Raw genomic sequence first — 23,112 nt, forward strand, 5'->3', positions numbered from 1 at the left:
GTCTACATTTCCATGCTACTGGAAGTAGAGGAGAGTTGGACTAAAGGAGACTTTAGTAAGGTCCAGGGTATCACCATGACTGTTTCATAGAAATTACCCAAGGGTTAATTATAAATAGATATTAAATAAACAGATGAATAGATAAATGAAAATATATATATATTTGTATCTTGGCAACGCTTTTCAATCCTATTACGCGCAATGATGTCAAAATATCCTCAAAGTTGAGTGCAAGATGAAGAGTCACAGCGAAGGTAGTTGGATATGCAAAGTGTAATACTTTGGCAAAGGTCAAAAAAACTCACGTGGCAGACGTATATTCTGTTAAAAGTTCCTCCCGAGCAACATTTCTTCAAGTCCTGCGTTGTAATACCATCAGGTGAAACTCCTCGCGAATTCCCCAACTGGTCTCCACAGCTGCCGCTGAAAGGTCAAGGGAGGAGGAGATGGGATATTAAGAAGATAATTCAGAGGGGGGAAAAAAAAAGAAGTCAGGTGATATTTACAATGACGATGTATTATTCCAAGAAAGCCAAAGGTCACTTCGAGAAGCCATTGCAACTGGATCGTCTGTAATAACAAGGTGTAAGACATCTCTTGGGTACTTAGAGACACAAGGGATATGTACTATGTACATGTACTTTCCACTCGATCCAATTTTATTTTTCTTTTGCTCCGAATCCAAGAGACTGTATAACCTTTACAGGAGTTGATAGCAAGCTGGCGTCACCTATACTGCAAGTCAATGATCTGGATATGCTAACCAGAGGTTCTTATTTCATCAGTGATTTCGTGCGTCATTGATGATATTATGCCGAAATATGCTAATGTTCTCTTTCACCAAGAGACGAGAGCTGAAATGCTCAACGTGGATTGCAATGGTAAACATAGACAACTCATGATTTTCCCTTTTGTGTTCATAATGTGAAGTTATGACATTATCTCGAGGTCTGAATTATGTCAGATATTTCTACCCAAGTCATCAACCATCATCCAGCTATCACCGTGTGGGCGTGGTGTCATCAGTCACCCAGTTGTGGGTTGTGGGTGTGGTCTGTATCTCGACAGGAGTGCGTGGGCATGGCCCATCACTCACTAGCTCTTTAAGTGCGGGTGTGGTCCATGAATCACAAGCTGGTCGTGGGCGTGGTCCATCAGTCATTAGCTGGTCGTGGGCGTGGTCCATCAATCATTAGCCGGTCGTGGGCGTGGTGCACCCCACATTAGATAAGTGTAGGCGTGGTCCATCAATCATTAGCTGGTCGTGGGTGTGGTACATCCCACCCTAATCGTAAGGGCGTGGTCCATCGATCATTAGCTTGTCGTGGGCGTGGCGCATCCCTCACCAGTTAGGTGTGGGCGTGGTCTCTCAGTCACCAGGCTGGTGTGTATGTGTTTCGTAAGTCATTAGTAGGGAGAGGGGCTGGGCCCCTCACTCACCAGCGGACACAGGCGTGGTCAGTCATTCACCAGGCAGGTGTGGGCGTGGCCCATCAATCATTATCTGGTCGTGGGCGTGATGCATGACACACTAGGCAGGTGTGGGCGTGGTCTATCAATCATGAGCTGGTCGTGGGCGTGGTGTATTCCTCGCCAGTTAGGTGTGGACGTGGTCTCTCAGTCACCAGGGAGAGGGGCTTGGCCCATCACTCACCAGCAGACACGGGCTTGGTCAGTCAGTCACCAGGCAGATGTGGGTGTGGCTCATCTGTCCATAGATACCGGAGGAAATGTGTCCACTATCCAGATGGTCCTGGTCTTGGTCCCTCAGTCACCAGCTGGCAAGGTGTGAGTGAGGCCCGTCGTCCTCCAGCTGTCTGGGGCGAGGTCCGCTCCCCACAGGCTGGTCTTGGGCTAAGGTGGGCTGGGGTCTCGCTCGGCTTCTGGACCATCAGCAACAACTCGCACCTCCATCGTTAGCCTGGTGGGGGAGGAAGGGAGGGATAGATGAAGGAATGGGGGCAGGAGGGAAGGAGGAGGGAAGGAGGAGGGAAGGAGGAGGGAAGGAGGAGGGAAGGAGTGATACTCGAGTAGCAAAAGGGAAGGGAATGAAGGTTGCGTAAAGTGGCAAAAATGGGAAAGAATTGGGATGTCGGGTGTGGGAAGGCAATGCCACAATGCTTCCGGAGGCTCACTTGAATACACATAGTGGTGTACCGTTTAGTGTTCTTGACCGTGAGACAGCACTGGCCAACCCGGTGTCGGAGATCTGCATGGGTTCGAATCCTAGGCGTGTGGTGGGCGGCTCACAATCAACCCATGGATTCATTCCTCCCTCAGGGCTGGTCGATAACTATGTACCTGGGATGCGCGTCTGCGTACATACATAGAAGTAAAGACACGATTCTTATACACAAGGTTAAGAAACAGGGCAACACGAGTGTATACCTCCCTCTCCACGACGCTCAAATAGTACTCACAGACAGGAATCACACAGACACACACACACACAGACACGGACACACACGCACACATACACACACACAATCACGGACACACACACACACACAGACACGGACACACACACACACACACACACACACACACACACAATCACGGACACACACACACACAGACACGAGCACACACACACACACAGACACGGACACACATACACACACACACACGAACACACAGACACGGACACACACACACAGACACGGACACACAGACACGGACACACAACCACACAGACACACACGCGCCATTATACCACTGGAATCAACATGTCAGCCGACACGTAGATCCCCGGTGTGAGGAGGGGAAATGTGAGGCGTGTGAATGATGTAAGTGCTGCATTACTGTCTGTGGAGATCAATACAACGCGTCAGTCTAGTGGTGTGAGTGTACTACGAGGTGGTGATGTTTCTTCTTGAAGTGTACCAAGAGTTTCACCACCTGGCAGTAGAGGTAGACGAGGTGTGTGCCTTTCAAGGCTATGGTTAATGTTATAGTTGAAGTCTTTGAAGGATAGTGTTGATAAGATACGAAAATAGATTGGCAGTTGAGGTATTTTGGCCATTCAGTTATCTAAGGGTATTTAGGTCTGCGCTAGCGTACGTAAACTGGGTGCTCAGCACACCAGTAGCAAATTATTCATTCCTCTTCTCAGAAAAATGCATTTTTTTCCTTTTCATTTCTATCAACAAAGTAATTTTTTCGTTTAATGAAGTAAGGTTTAACGAGGTTAACACGAACACTTATAAGCTGGGTGTAGATATATATATATATATATATATATATATATATATATATATATATATATATATATATATATATATATATATATATATATCTTTCTTTTTCAAACGATTCGCCATTTCCCGCATTAGCAAGGTAGCGTTAAGAACAGAGGACTGGACCTCTGAGAGAATATCCTCACCTGGCCCCCTTCTCTGTTCCTTCTTTTGGAAAATTAAAAAAAAAAAACAAGAGGTGAGGATTTCCAGCCCCCCCCGCTTCCTCCCCTTTTGTATATATATATATATATATATATATATACAAAAATAGGGTGCGTAAGACAAGGGAGCAAATGGGAACTTCAGTGAAGGGCGTAAATGGGGAGGTGATAACAAGTAGCGGTGATGTGAGAAGGAGATGGAATGAGTATTTTGAAGGTTTGTTGAATGTGTCTGATGACAGAGTGGCAGATATAGGGTGTTTTGGTCGAGGTGGTGTGCAAAGTGAGAGGGTTAGGGAAAATGATTTGGTAAACAGAGAAGAGGTAGTAAAAGCTTTGCGGAAGATGAAAGCCGGCAAGGCAGCAGGTTTGGATGGTATTGCAGTGGAATTTATTAAAAAAGGGGGTGACTGTATTGTTGACTGGTTGGTAAGGTTATTTAATGTATGTATGACTCATGGTGAGGTGCCTGAGGATTGGCGGAATGCGTGCATAGTGCCATTGTACAAAGGCAAAGGGGATAAGAGTGAGTGCTCAAATTACAGAGGTATAAGTTTGTTGAGTATTCCTGGTAAATTATATGGGAGGGTATTGATTGAGAGGGTGAAGGCATGTACAGAGCATCAGATTGGGGAAGAGCAGTGCGGTTTCAGAAGTGGTAGAGGATGTGTGGATCAGGTGTTTGCTTTGAAGAATGTATGTGAGAAATACTTAGAAAAGCAAATGGATTTGTATGTAGCATTTATGGATCTGGAGAAGGCATATGATAGAGTTGATAGGGATGCTCTGTGGAAGGTATTAAGAATATATGGTGTGGGAGGCAAGTTGTTAGAAGCAGTGAAAAGTTTTTATCGAGGATGTAAGGCATGTGTACGTGTAGGAAGAGAGGAAAGTGATTGGTTCTCAGTGAATGTAGGTTTGCGGCAGGGGTGTGTGATGTCTCCATGGTTGTTTAATTTGTTTATGGATGGGGTTGTAAGGGAGGTAAATGCAAGAGTCCTGGAAAGAGGGGCAAGTATGAAGTCTGTTGGGGATGAGAGAGCTTGGGAAGTGAGTCAGTTGTTGTTCGCTGATGATACAGCGCTGGTGGCTGATTCATGTGAGAAACTGCAGAAGCTGGTGACTGAGTTTGGTAAAGTGTGTGGAAGAAGAAAGTTGAGAGTAAATGTGAATAAGAGCAAGGTTATTAGGTACAGTAGGGGTGAGGGTCAAGTCAATTGGGAGGTGAGTTTGAATGGAGAAAAACTGGAGGAAGTGAAGTGTTTTAGATATCTGGGAGTGGATCTGTCAGCGGATGGAACCATGGAAGCGGAAGTGGATCATAGGGTGGGGGAGGGGGCGAAAATTTTGGGAGCCTTGAAAAATGTGTGGAAGTCGAGAACATTATCTCGGAAAGCAAAAATGGGTATGTTTGAGGGAATAGTGGTTCCAACAATGTTGTATGGTTGCGAGGCGTGGGCTATGGATAGAGATGTGCGCAGGAGGATGGATGTGCTGGAAATGAGATGTTTGAGGACAATGTGTGGTGTGAGGTGGTTTGATCGAGTAAGTAACGTAAGGGTAAGAGAGATGTGTGGAAATAAAAAGAGCGTGGTTGAGAGAGCAGAAGAGGGTGTTTTGAAATGGTTTGGGCACATGGAGAGAATGAGTGAGGAGAGATTGACCAAGAGGATATATGTGTCGGAGGTGGAGGGAACGAGGAGAAGAGGGAGACCAAATTGGAGGTGGAAAGATGGAGTGAAAAAGATTTTGTGTGATCGGGGCCTGAACATGCAGGAGGGTGAAAGAAGGGCAAGAAATAGAGTGAATTGGAGTCATGTGGTATACAGGGGTTGATGTGCTGTCAGTGGATTGAAGCAAGGCATGTGAAGCGTCTGGGGTAAACCATGGAAAGCTGTGTAGGTATGTATATTTGCGTGTGTGGACGTGTGTATGTACATGTGTATGGGGGGGGGGGGGGTTGGGCCATTTCTTTCGTCTGTTTCCTTGCGCTACCTCGCAAACGCGGGAGACAGCGACAAAAAAAAAAAAAAAAAAAAAAAAAAAAATATATATATATATATATATATATATATATATATATATATATATATATATATATATATATATATATATAAAACCTAGCCTGAGCCAGGTACCCATTTCATCGACCAACCATTAAGAGTGCATGAACAGCTGGGTTAACTGTGGACCGATTGCCACAACCAAGGTTCGAACCTATGCGCTCGACCCTGGACGTCCCGTGAATGCGTCACGACCCGGAACGCTAAAATGCTACACCACGAAGGTCCAGTCAACGTTGGGGGAAAAAAAGAATATATGAAACACACCATGGGTGTATGTGCCTGGTTGCCAGGTGTCGCCAGCTGGCGGCTTCCACGTTCGGAAAACAAAACAAAAAAGGGAAAATGAAATGGAAACTATAGTTAAGACTTTAAAAGGTTTATGTAATATGCAAAATGTGCAGGCGTCCGAATGAGCTCAGCCCACACATGGCACACTTTTGTTTGTTTAACAAGGCGATACAGACGAGAGCAAAAGACCAAAACAACACCATCGGGTCTTTTCGAGGTCCTTGTATGATAACCACAAGAGACCAGGGGACGTAGAAACTCTGCCTCTTGAACTGGATAGGATGAGGAGGAGATGATAACACTGGGAAGAAATGATAACGATTTATCTCTGGGGGGGGCGGGGGGCACGCTGCATGAACACACACACACACACACACACCCACACCCACACACACACACGCTGCATGAACACACACACACACACACACACACACACACACGCTGCATGAACACACACACACACACACACCCAGCTGGAGATAAAGCCTTATCATAGAGTTTCGAGTTTTGATATCATAAAAACAAAACCAAAAAAAAAAAAGAAACAAATGAATCAGTAAGGAAAATAAAAATGTATATTTACGGAACCTACAAATATTGTTAGGTATGCGCGTGAGGCGAAGTGCATTGGCAAAAATCTAGATGCATCGGTGCTTTTCTTTTTGGCCTTGCGTACAATGATTAAACTGAGTTCCATTACCAACCTGTAGTATAATCATTTTCCTTAAGCAGTGGACTGCATTCTAGTCGAAGAGTAAAGTTGATCCCGCTCACACAGAAGGTAAGTAGGTAAGTGTCTTACAAAATGAATCACCACGATTGACCGAAGGTTTCGTCTTGACACCTTGATCACGGGTTCCTTCCCTGCGTCCTTTCCCTCCTCACGGTGCTCAGGGATGAACACCACCGGGATCTTTTTGAGTAAGTTCCCCACCACGTATAGGCTACCGGCAGCCAGTGTACCAGACCGTGAGCTGATGGCATACAATCGTTCCTCAAGTAACGATATCTTAAAACTCTCAAGTCTGGATTTAATATATATAAATCCTGAGCTTTATCTAATGATTGGTCGCCTTCTGATAACGTCTCCATTTTTTTTTTTAGGGCAGATTTACGTAATATTTTTGATGATATTTCCCGGATATATGATGGTTTACAGCGAGTTCAGAATTCAATCTTTTTTATTTTGCAGAATATTTACAGCATTCGCCTGTTCATTTACGATTTCCTTTCATGTTTACGTGGGTTCCAATTACATACGGAATATTTTTGATGGGTTTTGATAGACATGATTTCTCTGAGAGAATATACGTACTTCAGATGAAATCACGAACGAAGAAAAAAAAAATAGGGAGAGAGAGAGAAGGAAGAAGAAAGAAAATAGGATGCATCGAAGAGGGAGATTAAAATGAAGGAAGTGATAGTGCCAGAAATGTAAATGATAAGAGAAGAGATGTTAGAGAGAATGAAAGACGTGAGAACTGGGCAGCATATGAAAGAGATAAAGATGAGAGATGGAAAATGGAAGAAAAGAAGGAGGATAAAGACTAGGGATCACGAGGAAGTAAAGAGAATGAATGAGAGATGTGATTACGATGCTTCCATTAAAGGTCTGCTGATCTCTCATGCCTGGTGACTCCGTGTGTGTGTGTATCTACCGTGACCTTTAGTATGCCTGGTGACCTTTAGTGTATGTATGAGGTCACTAATATTATGATCAGGTAACCTTTTGGATGTGATCAGTGACCCAAGTGTAGGTTTGATTATTCCAGTATAGTTGGATTGATCGTGTTTATTTGTGATCTCACATCTGATATAGTGACCGGTGAGTTACCGCTGTGAGTTACCGCAGTCACTCTGCCCAGTGAGGGTAGAGTGACAGTGTATGTGTTAACATGGTGACCCCAGGGCCAGCGTATGTTAACATGGTAACCACGGTGCTGGTGTGGTTCACCAGTATGTTGTTAATGTCCAACATACGGGCACCTCGACCCCACTGTATTGTCATGGTGAGATCGGTGTAGGCAGGGTAACCTCAGTGTGGCTATGGTGACCCCAGCGTAGGCAGGACAACCCTAGTGTTGCTGTGATGACCTCAGTGTAGTTGGAGTAACCTCAGTGTAACTATGGTGACCCCAGTGTGGGTGAAGTAACCTCAGCGTATCTATGGTGACCCCAGTGTAGGTGGAGTAACCTCAGTGTAGCTATGTTGACCCCAGTATGGGTGGAGTAACCTCTGTAGCTATGGTGACCTCAGTGTGGTGGAGTAAAGTCAGTGTAGCTATGGTGACCCCAGTATGGGTGGAGTAACCTCTGTAGCTATGGTGACCTCAGTGTGGGTGTAGTAATCTCAGTGTAGCTGTGGTGACCTCAGTGTGGGCATCATATCGATAGTCTACGGAGAGATCCAAGACTCAGTGTGGGTGGAGTAACCTCAGTGTAGCTATGTTGACCCCAGTGTGGGTGGAGTAACCTCAGTGTAGCTATGGTGACCCCAGTGTGGGTGGAGTAAAGTCAGTGTAGCTATGGTGATTCCAGTGTAGGTGGAGTAAAGTCAGTGTAGCTATGGTGACCCCAGTGTGGGCATTATGTGGGCAGTCCACGGAGAGATCCAAGAGTGTTTTCGTATTTTTCCTAAGGAGAAAAAAACCCAAAAACTAATCTGATGTTTCAGTCAGCCATCCTTTTCAGGACGTGGTCCAGTTAGGTAAACATTGTGACCAGACTGGAGGGCTATTTCGATCTCAGTGTGGGCCTGGCGACCGACCCTGTGGGCGTAGTTCCCATTCAGTCAACCATAAGACTCATAGACAATGATGCATGAGAGAGGATATACCACAAGGCAAGATGTGTCGGTACAGCGGCTACTGCTTGTGTTCTCTGACCTTTCGTCTCACTAATAGCTAAGTCATTAATCATGTTTACTAACCCACTCTGGTGCACTACCGGCCCATCACATTGTTTACAACGCCATCCTTCTAATTGCTCTGACCCTATACCCTCACCCATATATTGACCTAAAGTCTATTTACTAACCATCTTTGAACCTCGTTCATCTATTGATCTACGATCTGTTTGCAGATCATCCTCTCTCTACACTGGCTTATGGACTAACAATCCCAACAGAGGAGTGATAGCCTTTCCATAACTTGGCCTTCCCAATTGTCATTTGCAGGAATTACGTCCAGCTACACATAGCTGGTACAAAATCAATGAGTTTTGTTGCCCTCTTTTGTATTCTTTACTAAACTATGGTGACCTCTCTCGTTATCTTCTTGATTTCAAATGACCCCTCGTTACATCCCCGTTGTTTCTGGTGATGCCACTTTGATCTCTCGATGAGGTAAGTGACTTCAAATGACGTCTTAAGGTGTTCAGTGCAGTGTCAGTACCTACATATGTGCAGAAGAGCATATACAAAAGCATTCGATACTCTCATAATGATACCTAAAGCTCTTATGAATAAGGTTTCATTTCCTTTTTTTCTTCATGAATTAATAGGTCACTCTTGTTCTTCAGGTCCTGCTGTGTTTCTTGCGGCTTCTAATCTGCCTTTAGAATTCCAGACACTGAGAAGCTGTTGAATGTCGTTCAAACAAATAACTTTCCAATAAGTTTTCCCCTTTTTTCTTTTTTCTTTTCTCTTTTTTTGCCCACTGCACCTTCTGTCTCAAGTGGCAATGCTTAACATTATCCCAGCATTATCATGGCAGTAAGGGAATGCTTCTCAGTACAGTCAGGTAACCATACTTTCAACCACAATTTTCTGCACGTAAAATATGACATCTCTCTCTCTCTCTCGTCGGCGTTGTGAGAGAGAGAGAGAGAGAGAGAGAGAGAGAGAGAGAGAGAGAGAGAGAGAGAGAGAGAGAGAGAGAGAGAGAGAGAGAGAGAGAGAGAGAGAGAGAGAGAGAGAGAGAGTTGGTCTCTCTTGAGTTAAATCCAACTTGCCATCATTTTGTTGGAGGAGACCTTTTGCTCGGTAATCTTCTCTTGATGTCTTCATTTACGCCACTGGTATTTCAGTGTCTCTTACTCATCAGATTCCCAAACGTATTCTTGTATCAATTGCGAAGGATGATATCCAATTGCAGTTTGCGTGTGTGTCCTTCTTTTGAAGTATGACAATATGGAAACAGCGGAGGCGCAAATACAACTCCTTGTGGAACTGAACTTCTTTTTGTTTTTTCCTTCGGACGCATTTACAGCAAAGTGTAAATGATTTACAGCAAAGTGTTGTGATCAGTTTGTTAGCAAGCTCTGTACTGTACTACTTTAGCAAGCTTCATATTTTTCCCATCTCACACGCACTTTGGGCCTTATCACACCACGGTCATATTCGCCAAAGGCTCTTGTAAGGTCTGATCGTCTTTCCCCACTCTGGTCTCGATCACACACACACACACACACACACTTTTCTACTGTTATATTCCTAGTGCATAATCCGGAGCTTCTCTGCTGTGTCACATGCCACCTACTCCCCTGTGATTCTGCCTCTGAGAAGTGACGTCCATTGTACTAAACACAGCCCACTATGTCACTCCTTACCATTTCATACGCTTGTGGCTGATCATAATGACCCTGCTGAGTTCGTCCCAGTAGTGACGTGTGTTATGCCCCTGGTGCTCATCTATCCAAACTTGTCTGTGCTTCTGTTTAGGCTGTGATCTGATGAAGTACTGTGTTTGAGATGTCTTCTGTTATCTTATAGTATAAATCCGTGTAGATTCGTACAATTCTGAAACTACATAGTATTAACCAGTTTTTTTTTTTTTTTAGTTGTCTTGCTCTTATAAGTCCTATTGACTTAAATCAGGTCCTAGACTTAGCCTTTCAAGAGGCTACACCGTGACTGAAAAGTCACGAGGCTGTATCATTGAGAGCACAGTCACGTCAAAGAAAGTCTAACTCCAAAGAAGTCTACAGTTCCCTTCTACTGGATGTAGCACAGACCGTGGCTGCAGGAGCCTTTAGGAAGGTCTTGGCTAACACCAGGACTCTTTTCTAAGAATTGGTCCTGTGGGTAATTATTGAAAATAATCATAGACTTACGGAAGGTCTGTCTCTTATCATCATATAATTTAGGATGATAATTACGACTCCTAAGGCCTCAGTATCTCACAGTCTCATGCCCCAGTTACGACGGGAACAATTTATGTGAAGACAAAATACAGCCAACATACTCTGAGGGGACAATGAACGTAATTATAAAGTAAGATAAATGGTGTCATTCTTCTGTGTTATAACTAATAAGCGACAAATCAGAAATTAAGAAAAAAATCAACTCATTCTTTGACTCAGTACCTCTGCGTCTCGCCCAATATAGAGGAGAAGACTGGGTTTGTTTCATGAGTTCACTGCGTTACTGGATTTCTTTCCTCCTTTGTATGAAGCAATAACGTCGCCGGGAAAAAGTCTGTGAAAGACTCATAAAACAAGACAGGAACATCTGGAGCAAAGTTTGCACCGGCGGGGAGAGAGTTGGCAGGTGTTTTATGCCATGGTTCTTTTGTTTTACGTTTCTATTTTTTTCTTGGGTACGATCGGGATTCAGTTAGTCTGTCCGTCCAATTCTACTTATATATATATATCTTTTTTTTGTTTCTTTCTCTTGATTTGATCCTTCTTTCTATCGATCTATCTGATCTCTCAAGCTATGTATATACATCTATAGGTTTTTCAGTGTATATGTCAGTCAGTCTATTTGGCTCTGCCCCTTTATATCTATCTATCATCTCATTATACACCCGTTTATCCACTTATCTATCTATATTATCTATTAGTCTGTCTAATGGTCTATCTAAGTAGTTCTACCTTTATCTATTGGTGAATTTGTGCAAGAGCCTACCCAAATATTATCTTTTAACAATCTACCCATCTGTTTTAACAGTCTACCCATCTATTTCAACAGTCTACCCATCTATTTCAACAGTCTACCCATCTATTCGCAGAACGACCTTTCAGTATTGTCGTCCCTTATGATTAATTAGGAAAAATGAAATACAAAACCCTGTGAAGTTTATAACTGCAGGTCAGAGAATATAGACTCATTTATGACATGTATTGAAGATGCCTGCTAGTTTGGTCTTATTCAGAGGTGTTATATGGTTTGTGATGAGGGCTAAGACTGGCTCGAGATTAACTAAGGTCGATGATGACATGAATGATCCCCCAGTGAACGACTGAATGTCACTAAGGCTTTTTACGACCGTCTTTTGAGTGAAATGTTCTACTTGGTCATTTATCCTATCAGTAAAAAATCAGGTCAAAGGCCACTGATGTGGGGATGTAGGGAAAATGTGTTTGTTTCGGATGAAGTGCTGTCGCCTTGATCGAGGGTTAAATGCAGATGTGTTTGTGGAGAGTGAAGTTTATTAAGGATGTTGTGAAGATGAGTGTAGTGTTGTCTACACCCGTGATGAACATGACTGTAAGTGACAGGATTAAGGGAAAGATCCTACATTCACTCTCAAATGTTGGCGTTTCTAATTTCTTGTGTCTTCACAAATCATGTACAAAAGAAAACGCTGAAAAGAAGAATTATCTGAAGGTAATTCTTCTCCCATTCTTTTTTTCAGTAGATCTGTCAACTGTAAAGCCCATTCACGGTATTGTCTCCCATAAGAAAAGCTAACCTAGTCATTGTGGTTTGGCCAAATGAGTGACTCAAGTCAAGGAGATTTTTCAGTTTAAGTGAGAGAGTGACTTAAGTCAGAGAGGCTAGCGCTGTAAGTGAGTGACTCAAGGATGCGATCGCTATGAGTGAGTGACTCAAGTCAGGGAGGCTGTCCCTGTGACTGACTGAGTGACTCAGCTTAGGAAGGTTATCCCCGTAAACGAATGACTCAAGTCAGTAAGGCTAACACCCGTATGGGAGTGACTCAAGTCAGTAAGGCTAACACCCGTAAGGGAGTGACTCAAGTCAGTAAGGCTAACACCCGTATGGGAGTGACTCAAGTCAGTGAGGCTAACACCCGTATGGGAGTGACTCAAGTCAGTGAGGCTAACACCCGTATGGGAGTGACTCAAGTCAGTGAGGCTATGCTTGTAGTGAGTCACGGTACGCTGTGTGTGTGTGTTTATTGTGAGAAAGAAATAACTGTATCCGAGGATCGCGTGCCTGGAGGTGCTAATTGCGTGGCAAGAGATTGTGTAGTGTACCAGATACAGAGAGGCATACTGCTACAGATCACGCTGGGGGGAGTGTATCTGTGTGTGTGTGTGTGTGTGTGTGTATGTGTCAGTATAGTGGGGAAGGCGTAGTGTACATTGATTGTGTTGAATATGTGTGGGAGACGATAAGGGAAAGAGAAAATATGTTATGTTGGGGTTTACATCGTCGTGCTCAAGGCCCACACCATCGTGTTCAAGGGTCATACCGTCATGCTCAAGGGTCATACCTTTGTGCTCAAGGGTCAAACCGTCATGCTCAAGGCTCATACCGTCGTGCTCAAGGGTAGTACAGTCATGCTCAAGGGTCATACCTTTGTGCTCAAGGGTCAAACCGTCATGCTCAAGGCCCACACCATCGTGTTCAAGGGTCATACCGTCATGCTCAAGGCCCACACAATCGTGTTCAAGGGTCATACCGTCATGCTCAGGGGTCATACCTTTGTGCTCAAGGGTCATACCTTTGTGCTCAAGGGTCAAACCGTCGTGCTCAAGGGTAGTACAGTCATGCTCAAGGGTCACACCTTTGTGCTCAAGGGTGATACCGTCATGCTCAAAGGTCGTGCAGTCGTGCTCAAGGGTCATACCGTCGTGTTCAAGGGTCACATCTTTGTGCTCAAGGGTCACACCATTGTGCTCAAGGGTCATACCGTCGTGCTCAAGGGTCACACCTTTGTGCTCAAGGCTCATAGCTTCGAGCTCAAGGGTTCACACCGTCGAGTTCGGAAAGTTGAAAAAAAAATAAAAGTACAGGCAGTCCCGCTGAGATCAATTCTTCGCCTACTGAGGCCAGGTTGCCATGTACTCAGCGGGTCTCAGTCATGCCTCTCCACTTGCAATGGAAATTTCCATCACATACTTGATGCCAATTTATCAAAGAAGATTCGCAAATTTGCCTTTTTATCTCTTGCCCAATGAGTTTCCAATTTGATCAACTAGAGTGCTGAGAGAAAATTGCAATTCCGTTTAATTTGCATCTCTTGAGCCTGAGGGGAAACATCAGCATATTTCCCTCCCCTGTTCTTTCATCTGTCTATGAATATGTTTATTTGTTTTGGGGAGATTGACTGTATGTTCTGCTTTACAAAGTTTCAGTCGATGATTTTGCATACGTATTCATGTATGTTGGTATGAATGTGAATATGATTATAACTGTATTTTTTTTCTTCCTTTCATACTTGTTTGGCGTTTCCCGCGTTAACGAGGTGGCGCCAGGAACAGACGAAGGAAAGGTTTACTTCACCCACATCCATTCTTTAGCTGTCCTGTGTAGTGTAGCGAAAACACAGCCTTCTATTCACAACCAGGCCCCACAGACCTTTCTTTGGTTCTTCCCAGCTACTTGATATACCCTGGTATAATCCGCTACAACACTTCGTCCCCTGTATATCACATCGTTCTGAGTCATTCTATCCTCTGCACGTCTTTCACCCTCTTGCATGTTCAGGTTCGTAACTCTCAAAATTTTATTCACCCCAACCTTTCATCACCAATGCTGTCTTCCCCTTTCCCCTTGCGTCAGATATTAGTAAATCAATATTGAGTAAAACATCTGGTAGAAAATTTAACAAATCAACCACAAGAACATTAGTGAATAGAGAAGCAATATCAGAACTGACCAGTTTCAAATCACAGTCCAAATCAACAGCATTAAGTTTATTAACTAATTTGACGTTGAAAATATCAAGGATGATAGATTTAAATCTAATGGAATATCACTAACATATATATATATATATATATATATATATATATATATATATATATATATATATATATATATATATATATATATATATATATATATATATATATATATATATATATATCTATATAAATATTCTCTCTTTCTCTCTCTCTCCATCCCTCCCCTTTAACTTTGTTTTCACCCACTTGGCAATACCACTGCTAGTGAATCACAGACGTTCTTCACACCGGAATTCTCTCTGAAATAAGGGACGAAAATCATCCACTAGGCCGCCCGCCCGTCCACACTGAGGGATGTTTTCCTTGGGAGGAAAGTCTCGCATGTGACGTATGGTTATTACCCCGGAACTGTGTATCATACATATATCTTTCTCCAACCGCGAAAGTTTACTTCCTTTAGGCTCTGGAAGTATGGGTAAGACCCCGTGGTTATTCACGGAATGGGTAGTCATTGTGTGTGTGATTGTGTGTGTGTGTGTAGGATCACTTCTGAGACGCAAACATTTGTTAACGTTATAGATCTTTGTGGCTGATCATGTACATACTCGATCCCCCATATCAGGATTCAATCTCCTCCCTTTTGAGCCTCCCACGTAAAATCATGATAATGCTTTTGATGAGTATTTTCTCCACGTGTGAATGACCCACAGCGATGAAAAATTGAAGGTAGATTGTCTAAAATTTACGAGGCGGTTGAAAAAGTCAAAGGGGAAGTGAAAACTCACTCGCCAATACCACACGCTGAACAAAAATGTGTTGACTACATTTTATAAGGGATGAGAACCATTATAATCTATAAACGATAGTCTTTTTTTTTTCTTTTGGCCCGAAGCGTGTTCGAAAAAAAAATATATAAATATATACCTCTATTTCTTTCGTACTCAGCAGCAAAATGAATTAATAGTGTACTGATAGAAAAAATGAGTGCATTACTGAAATTAGTTTTCCTTTTTTTTTCGAAATCGTCAGACTATAGTTATATAAAAGGAATACAGAGGAAGTTCAAACAGCAATGATACCATTGGGTCCTTTCGAGTCTGTTTATGATAGTGGTAGATTCAGAAAATCACTGAATAGTGCTATGAAAGTTAAAAGACTTACAGGTGATAGATTAGAAGACATAGAGATTGTATGTTAGAAAGCATACAGATAATGATGTTAGAAAGCATACAGATAGTAAGTTAGAAGACATACAGATAGTAAGTTCGAAGGCATACAGATAGTAAGTTCGAAGGCATACAGATGATGATGTTAGAAAGCATACAGATAGTAAGTTCGAAGGCATACAGATAATGCTGTTAGAAAGCATACAGATAATGATGTTAGAAAGCATACAGATAGTAAGTTAGAAGACATACAGATAGTAAGTTCGAAGGCATGCAGATGATAAGTTAGAAAGCATACAGATAGTAAGTTAGAAGACATACAGATTATAAGTTCGAAGGCATACAAATCGTAAGGTAGAAGACATATAGATAATACACCTCACCTCAACTAAACTTTAAACGCTTCACGAAAGTTTCCTATGCGATGATCCAAGACGTTCCTGTCTAACTCCCTCATATATATATATATATATATATATATATATATATATATATATATATATATATATATATATATATATATATATATATATATATATATATATATATATATATATATATATATATATATATATATATATATATATATATATGTTCCTATGAGTCCACGGGGAAAATGAAACACGAGAAGTTCCCAAGTGCACTTTCGTGTAATAATCACATCATCAGGGGAGACACAAGAGAGAAATATAACAGTCAGTTGATATACATCGAAGAGACGAAGCTAGGATTTGGACAATCATATGTTTACCAAATGGCGTCTTAGCTTCGTCTCTTCGATGTATATCAACTGACTGTTATATTTCTCTCTTGTGTCTCCAATGATGATGTGATTATTACACGAAAGTGCACTTGGGAACTTTTCGTGTTTCATTTTCCCCGTGGACTCATAGGAATATCTTGATCACGCGCAAAATTGTGATCCTTTCCAATATATGTGTGTGTGTGTGTGTGTGTGTGTGTGTGTGTGTGTGTGTGTATGTGTGTGTGCGTGTTTGTGTGTATATCCGTTTATGTACACCAATAGACAATGTGGTTCGAGTTGTCTGATTCCCTCCCTTCAGTGAACACTGTCCGTTATATTCCCATTGACTCAGCGTCACGCCTGGGTAAAAACCCGCTGGTGTATATATACACTTAGGTCGAGGGGAGCCTGCTGGTCAACCTAGCTGAAAATGGGATTAGCTCCGGGTCAAAATGAAACTACGAAATACATAAACGTTTAAAGGGACAGGCTGGTAGGGAGAAATACAGAGGAGAGAGCTAAGCTGATGTGTATTCAAATAGATCAACGGATAGACAGAGGGAGAGATACTTATAGAGGTATAGGGCAGAGAGATGGAGAGAGAGATACACAGATAGATAGACAGACCGGAAGGTAGACAGACAGAGAAGTAGATCAGAAGCATATATAGATGTATACATAAATCAATAGATAGATAGATATATGACTAGATAGGTAGACAGACAGATAATTAATAGATTCACAGACGAAGAGATAGTAATGGGATGCGATCCTATTTTGTGTCTAGAAAACGTTTCAACGTTCAGTTTTCTAAAGTACAATACGGTATAATCCGCTAAGCTCGAGCAGCGATACTTTCTGTGTTCTTCTTGGACACTGTGAGCCCACGGGAGCAGTCAGCTGAAGCACGGAGAGATAACCGTGAAAAGATTCTTCCTTACAATGTGCTACGGAGCGCGGAGTACCGGGAGAGGAGAAATGAGAGGAGGAAGATCAATATTAGACGTGAAAGTCGATGGTAGAACAGAAAGACACGAAGGAAGATATTAAGAGGAATTGCGGGGGTTGGGAGGGGGTGGGTAGTGGAGTGGAAAAGACAAAGGGAGTGATGAGTGGGTAGGTCAAGACAACTGAGGGAAGGCTAAAGGAGTGAGTGGAAGGAAAGAGAAGGAGAAAGGATGACGGTAAATAGGAATGAGAGGAAGAAAGATGAGGTAACTAAGGATGGGAATGATTGTGGATGGTGAGGAAAAAAGAAAAAGGAAAGCAAAGGTGGGAATAGAGATGGAAGAAGAGAGAGAGAGAGAGAGAGAGAGAGAGAGAGAGAGAGAGAGAGAGAGAGAGAGAGAGAGAGAGAGAGAGAGAGAGAGAGAGAGAGAGAGAGAGAGAGAGAGAGAGTGTGTGTGTGTGTAACAGATCTTAGCCTGGAGCTTGGTAATACCCCCACCAGCTGCAGTGTTTCACTCATTCGGTAGGTATTAGGAGGAGGTGATATAGCCTCCGGGGAAGAGATGAGATCAGAAGCTTTTCCAGCGAGGAAGGAGTGGAGTCAAAAGAATTTTCTCAAGCTTGCAGGAGGCAAGAGGCCGACCGGAGGGTCAATACAGGAGTGAAGAGATGTGATATGATTCGACCGTGTCGAGATGAATTGACTAGGTGGCTGTGGAGGGCTGTGGAGGGCTGTGGAGGGCTGGAGAGAGGAGTCGTGAATAGGAGGAGGGAGGAGAGGGGTTTAAAGATGGAGAATGTCGAGGGTGAGGGGAGATTAAAGGCCTGTGGTATGGAAAGGGAGATCCTTTGTATATTGTATTTATGTGTGTGTGTGTGTGTGTGTGTGTGTGTGTGTGTGTGTGTGTGTTTGTGTGTGTGTCACAGGGATAGAGATACCGCCACACAACTGCAAACTGGATAAGCAGTATGACAGAGTCCCATCACCTCCAGCCTTGCATTACTTTCCATGCCCACATCGCGTGTCTCCACTTGACTGATGGCAGTGCCTCTCATCTCCGTCATTTCATTCACTTTCCTTCCCGAGAAGATGCTGTTGGCCCCCAGTTGCCCTAGTGTTCCAGCAATATCTCTTGCAGTTGATAGAGATGGTATAGTCTTAGAAGAGGTAGATATCTATAACAGTCAATATATATATATATATATATATATATATATATATATATATATATATATATATATATATATATATATATATATATATATGTATGAAGGTGAAATCGCCATGCAAGGCATGTAGATCTATCTATAAAGGCCAAACAAGCAAAACTGTAACGGAGAGGTGTTATTGGCACCGTCATGCAGTACGCAGGGATGACCACAAAAATGCGATCGCTAAACATTGTCATGAAAATGATCACCTCATAGATCTTGAAAATCCCGTTATTCTATACCCCTCTGCTGATTATGCCACATGCAACATCATTGAATTTGTCTTAATTGCTAATACTAAGAACTTTAATTTGTCCCCAGGTAATTTTAAAGCCCATCCTAGCATTAACCAAATCATTATGAGAGAATTGGTAAAACACGAAAACATGAAAAAAAATTTTGTTCAAGACACACCCAGCTACCCAGGTCAACCCCCGCCACGTGACCCCCCTTAATCACTCTCCCTTACAACGGTTACTGCCAGACAAAGCGGACAGTGGTTGGTCTGTACAGATTGGTGCTGGACGGCGGGACTCAAGTGTGATGTTGGGATTTAAATAACTTTGTTAAGTACTGGCACCTAATGAGGTGAATTTTCCACAAAACATGCCATGCCACATGTATAGAATACTTTCATGTTAAATGGAATTGTATGAACTACTGAAGTGCGATTTAACCTTCATACCATCATCACGGACAAATGTGATCATCATATATATTGGGGAGAAAGAATACTTCCCACGTATTCCCTGCGTGTCGTAGAAGGCGACTAAAAGGGGAGGGAGCGGGGGGCTGGAAATCCTCCCCTCTCGTTTTTTTTTTCTTTTGTTTTTTCTTTTTCCAAAAGAAGGGACAGAGAAGGGGGCCAGGTGAGGATATTCCCTCAAAGGCCCAGTCCTCTGTTCTTAACGCTACCTCGCTAATGCGGGAAATAGCGAATAGTTTGAAAGAAAGATATATATATATATATATATATATATATATATATATATATATATATATATATCATAATATTCTCCAACAGCCAGGATTCGAACGCAGGACCTTTCGCGTGGTATTCGGGAACGCTAACCGCTCGGCTATGAAAACTTTTAATCGAATAGTCAGTTTCCGTATTAGAGGCGATTGTAGCCGAGTGGTTAGCGTTCCCAAATACCACGCAAAAAGTCCTGGGTTCGAATCCTGGCTGCTGTTCCATGAAAGTGCGCGTTCATATGCACTATATTCGTATATATATATATATATATATATATTTATATATATTACTGTCTATATACATATTGTTTCAATGAAAGAAGTATGAAAATAATCCATGATATTGAGTGTTGCTTCATTTAATCCTGCAGTAGTTACATTTTTGTTGGTGTTATATGACACATGGAACAAATCGCCCATAAAGTACTTGTGTATGACGATCCAATCCCACGCACATCCCACAATCCTGCTGCAATATATCAGCTAATCAGGGTTAGATACTTTCATCATATTGTGGTAGGGGGGATTTATATCTCTGGGTTAGAAAGATATAACAGGTGTATGATCTGGTTCGATTGAAATGCATCCCATTTTTTGTTGTACACACAGATGGATGACTTAATACATCAGTAGAATGAATGTTATTAATTTGTCTTATTGAATTTTAGATGCTGTCTGTTTGGATCTTTATCCACCAATAGCTACTAATATAAGAATATACGTCCCGTGTAGTATTCATATATACATATACAATGCACAGTGATAAGTGACAATTGATCGAAACGTTTTTGCCATGGTTTTGACATCTACATACTTAACACTTTTAAAAGATTCAGCAGCGTATTACAAGTTAAGTATTGATTTACTTCTATACTGTAATTGGTACGACGCTTGAGTATGGACATATTACTCATACAATAATTCCCTATAATGTAATACATACGTTTTAATGATCATCAAATATCATATGTTTTGCACATATACCCATAATACGTCTCTTAGAGAGCGAGAAGCCAATGGGAAGAATAGCAAGGGGAGCCAGCTGTACGCGAGTGAGTGTGTATGTTCAAAGGAACAAAAGACCATGCAGAGACAACTGGTGATCACTGGTGGTCTTCTACCGCTCATCATTCTGGTTTTTTTTTATATATTCTAATGTTGCCAAATGTTGAGGTAGCCTCCTTGTCTAAAGTCCAACTAAACATCTACTCCTGGACAGGTTTATCACTGGAACTGCCTGGATTCACTATCACTTAATGGGTTATTTCAGTGTAACATGGTAGAACGTGTACCCTGACCGTCTTTTAGTGATCTTTAAGGGAATCAAAGCCATTTAGGTACACCTAGAATACTATATCTTCGTTGTTTTTAGATCAAAGCTGTCCAGAAAGCCTCATGCAGAGGTTAAACTAAGGGTCTCTCTCTCTCTCTCTCTCTCTCTCTCTCTCTCTCTCTCTCTCTCTCTCTCTCTCTCTCTCTCTCTCTCTCTCCACTTTACTTCGTAGAGCCAGACCTCATAGGGCACCATGAGCCTAAGAGTTTAAGGCTGGAGGTCTGGTAAAAGTGCACTTTCAACGAACTTGTAAGAAGATTAAGAAGAAAAGTTTAATGGGTCCTTAAGTATTCGTCAGGAATTAGCATGTCTTGTCCTGTGTAATAACCTAAGCAGTCGACAACACAGTGAAGGATGCATCTTTACCTCCCGGGACTTCTTCCTCTCCTTCTCTCCTTCAGTCATTCACCATTTCAACTCTCCTTCTCAGCCCCAGTTCTTCCCTTACCTTCCTCTGCGTCTATGTTCGTCCATACAGTTAAACATATAGTCATACAGGACTTCTATAATATGTGTGATGGTAAACAGTGATTGCACCACTGTGTACAGTACAGTATTGTACTATGTGTGTGGTGGTTGATAATATTTGTCCACCTCATTAAGGCTATATTACAGTGATTGCACCACTGTGTACAGTACAGTGTTGTACTATGTGTGTGGTGGTTGATATCATTTGCCCTCCTCATTTAGGCTATATAATCGTGGCATTTATTGGTTTCCACTATTGTCCAAGATATCGTGATGTTTATGAAGCTTAAGTACAATTCTAGCCATGGTGTTTGGTCACGTCGGGTATGTCTTGTCACATCTTCTCCACCACAGTAACAACAAACATATCCAGCTGGTCCCCTTAAGAGATATGACCACGGCTCCCTCATGACCACTCTGTTATAAGAAGGAGGATTTTCTACACGATCGGATCCCGGGTCGTTCCGGCATCAGAGTGTTCCATAAAGACGAGACAAAACAAGAGCGTTTCTCGCAGCGTCCTGGATCGAACGCGCTCCCGCAGTTCCCCTATATTGGCCAAATGTGGTTGTTGTCCTGCCTGTACAGCAGCGGAGGCAGCGGCTCGCCTTACAACACACGAGACGGAGGTTGTCGCCTGGTTTCTTCGTCGTTGTTGTTGTTGTTGTTGGTGGAACTTTTTTCATCAGTGGAGGAGATGTGTCGGTGGAGTTGGTGCCAGTTCTTCTGTGACAGTCTGGGTGGGGGTCGCAGCTCTGTAGAGACTTTCTTCCATTCCCTCTCGTATTTCTTTTTTTTTTTGTCGTTTCATCTCTCTCTCTCTCTCTCTCTCTCTCTCTCTCTCTCTCTCTCTCTCTCTCTCTCTCTCTCTCTCTCTCTCTCTTACTCGCAACGCGCAGACACGCACTCACATACACAGACTCAGACAGACAGATATGTATACACACACACACACACACACACACACACACACACACACACACACACGGGCCCCCAAAAGACACACTTAACACTATTTACCATGAAACTAAGTAATCAAAGGTCAGGCAGGACAAGTTCGATAAAGGAGAAACTTGCTCTATTTTTGCCATCGTGCATGACAACAAAAAATCTATTTTCTTTTGGCTGGGGAAGAAGAGGACTTGCAAATAGTTTCCCTTCTGTAATGAACGATACATAACGAGGTCTTTTCTTTTTTCTCCCCCCACGCCACACGACACAAGGGTGAGCGCCTCGTCCTTCGAAACTTCCGATGGGATCAGCTACGTTTTCAGAGACTCGCCGGAGGCTGCTCCTCTTCTTCTTTCCAGAATAATATGTGATGATACGTATTCCTCTAGACGCTGTAGGAGGCTTGCTCTCTGTACCCTTGTAGCCCTTTCATCTCTGCCTCAATACCCCTACAGCGTCTCTCTATCTTGCCACCGTTGCCTGTTACGCGAGAGGTAGAAGAAAGCGACACTCTTAAGTGTTTTGCTCTCCTTTTCCTTGGTATCAAGCTGTATTTTTCTTGCTCTCTACCCTTTTCTATATTGGTAGAGACGACTCGTCGTTTCTCCTCCATATCAGAAAGAAGAGACGCTATTCACTGTTAGCTGCATTATAACTTTTCCTAAGACAGCGCAACATTACATTTGCGTTCTGTCCAACCAGGAGCAGTGGAGGTTGTGTGAAGTTGTTTTTCAGTTGCTTGT

This window comes from Panulirus ornatus, chromosome 28, assembly GCF_036320965.1.
Source record: "Panulirus ornatus isolate Po-2019 chromosome 28, ASM3632096v1, whole genome shotgun sequence".
NCBI lineage: Eukaryota > Metazoa > Arthropoda > Malacostraca > Decapoda > Palinuridae > Panulirus > Panulirus ornatus.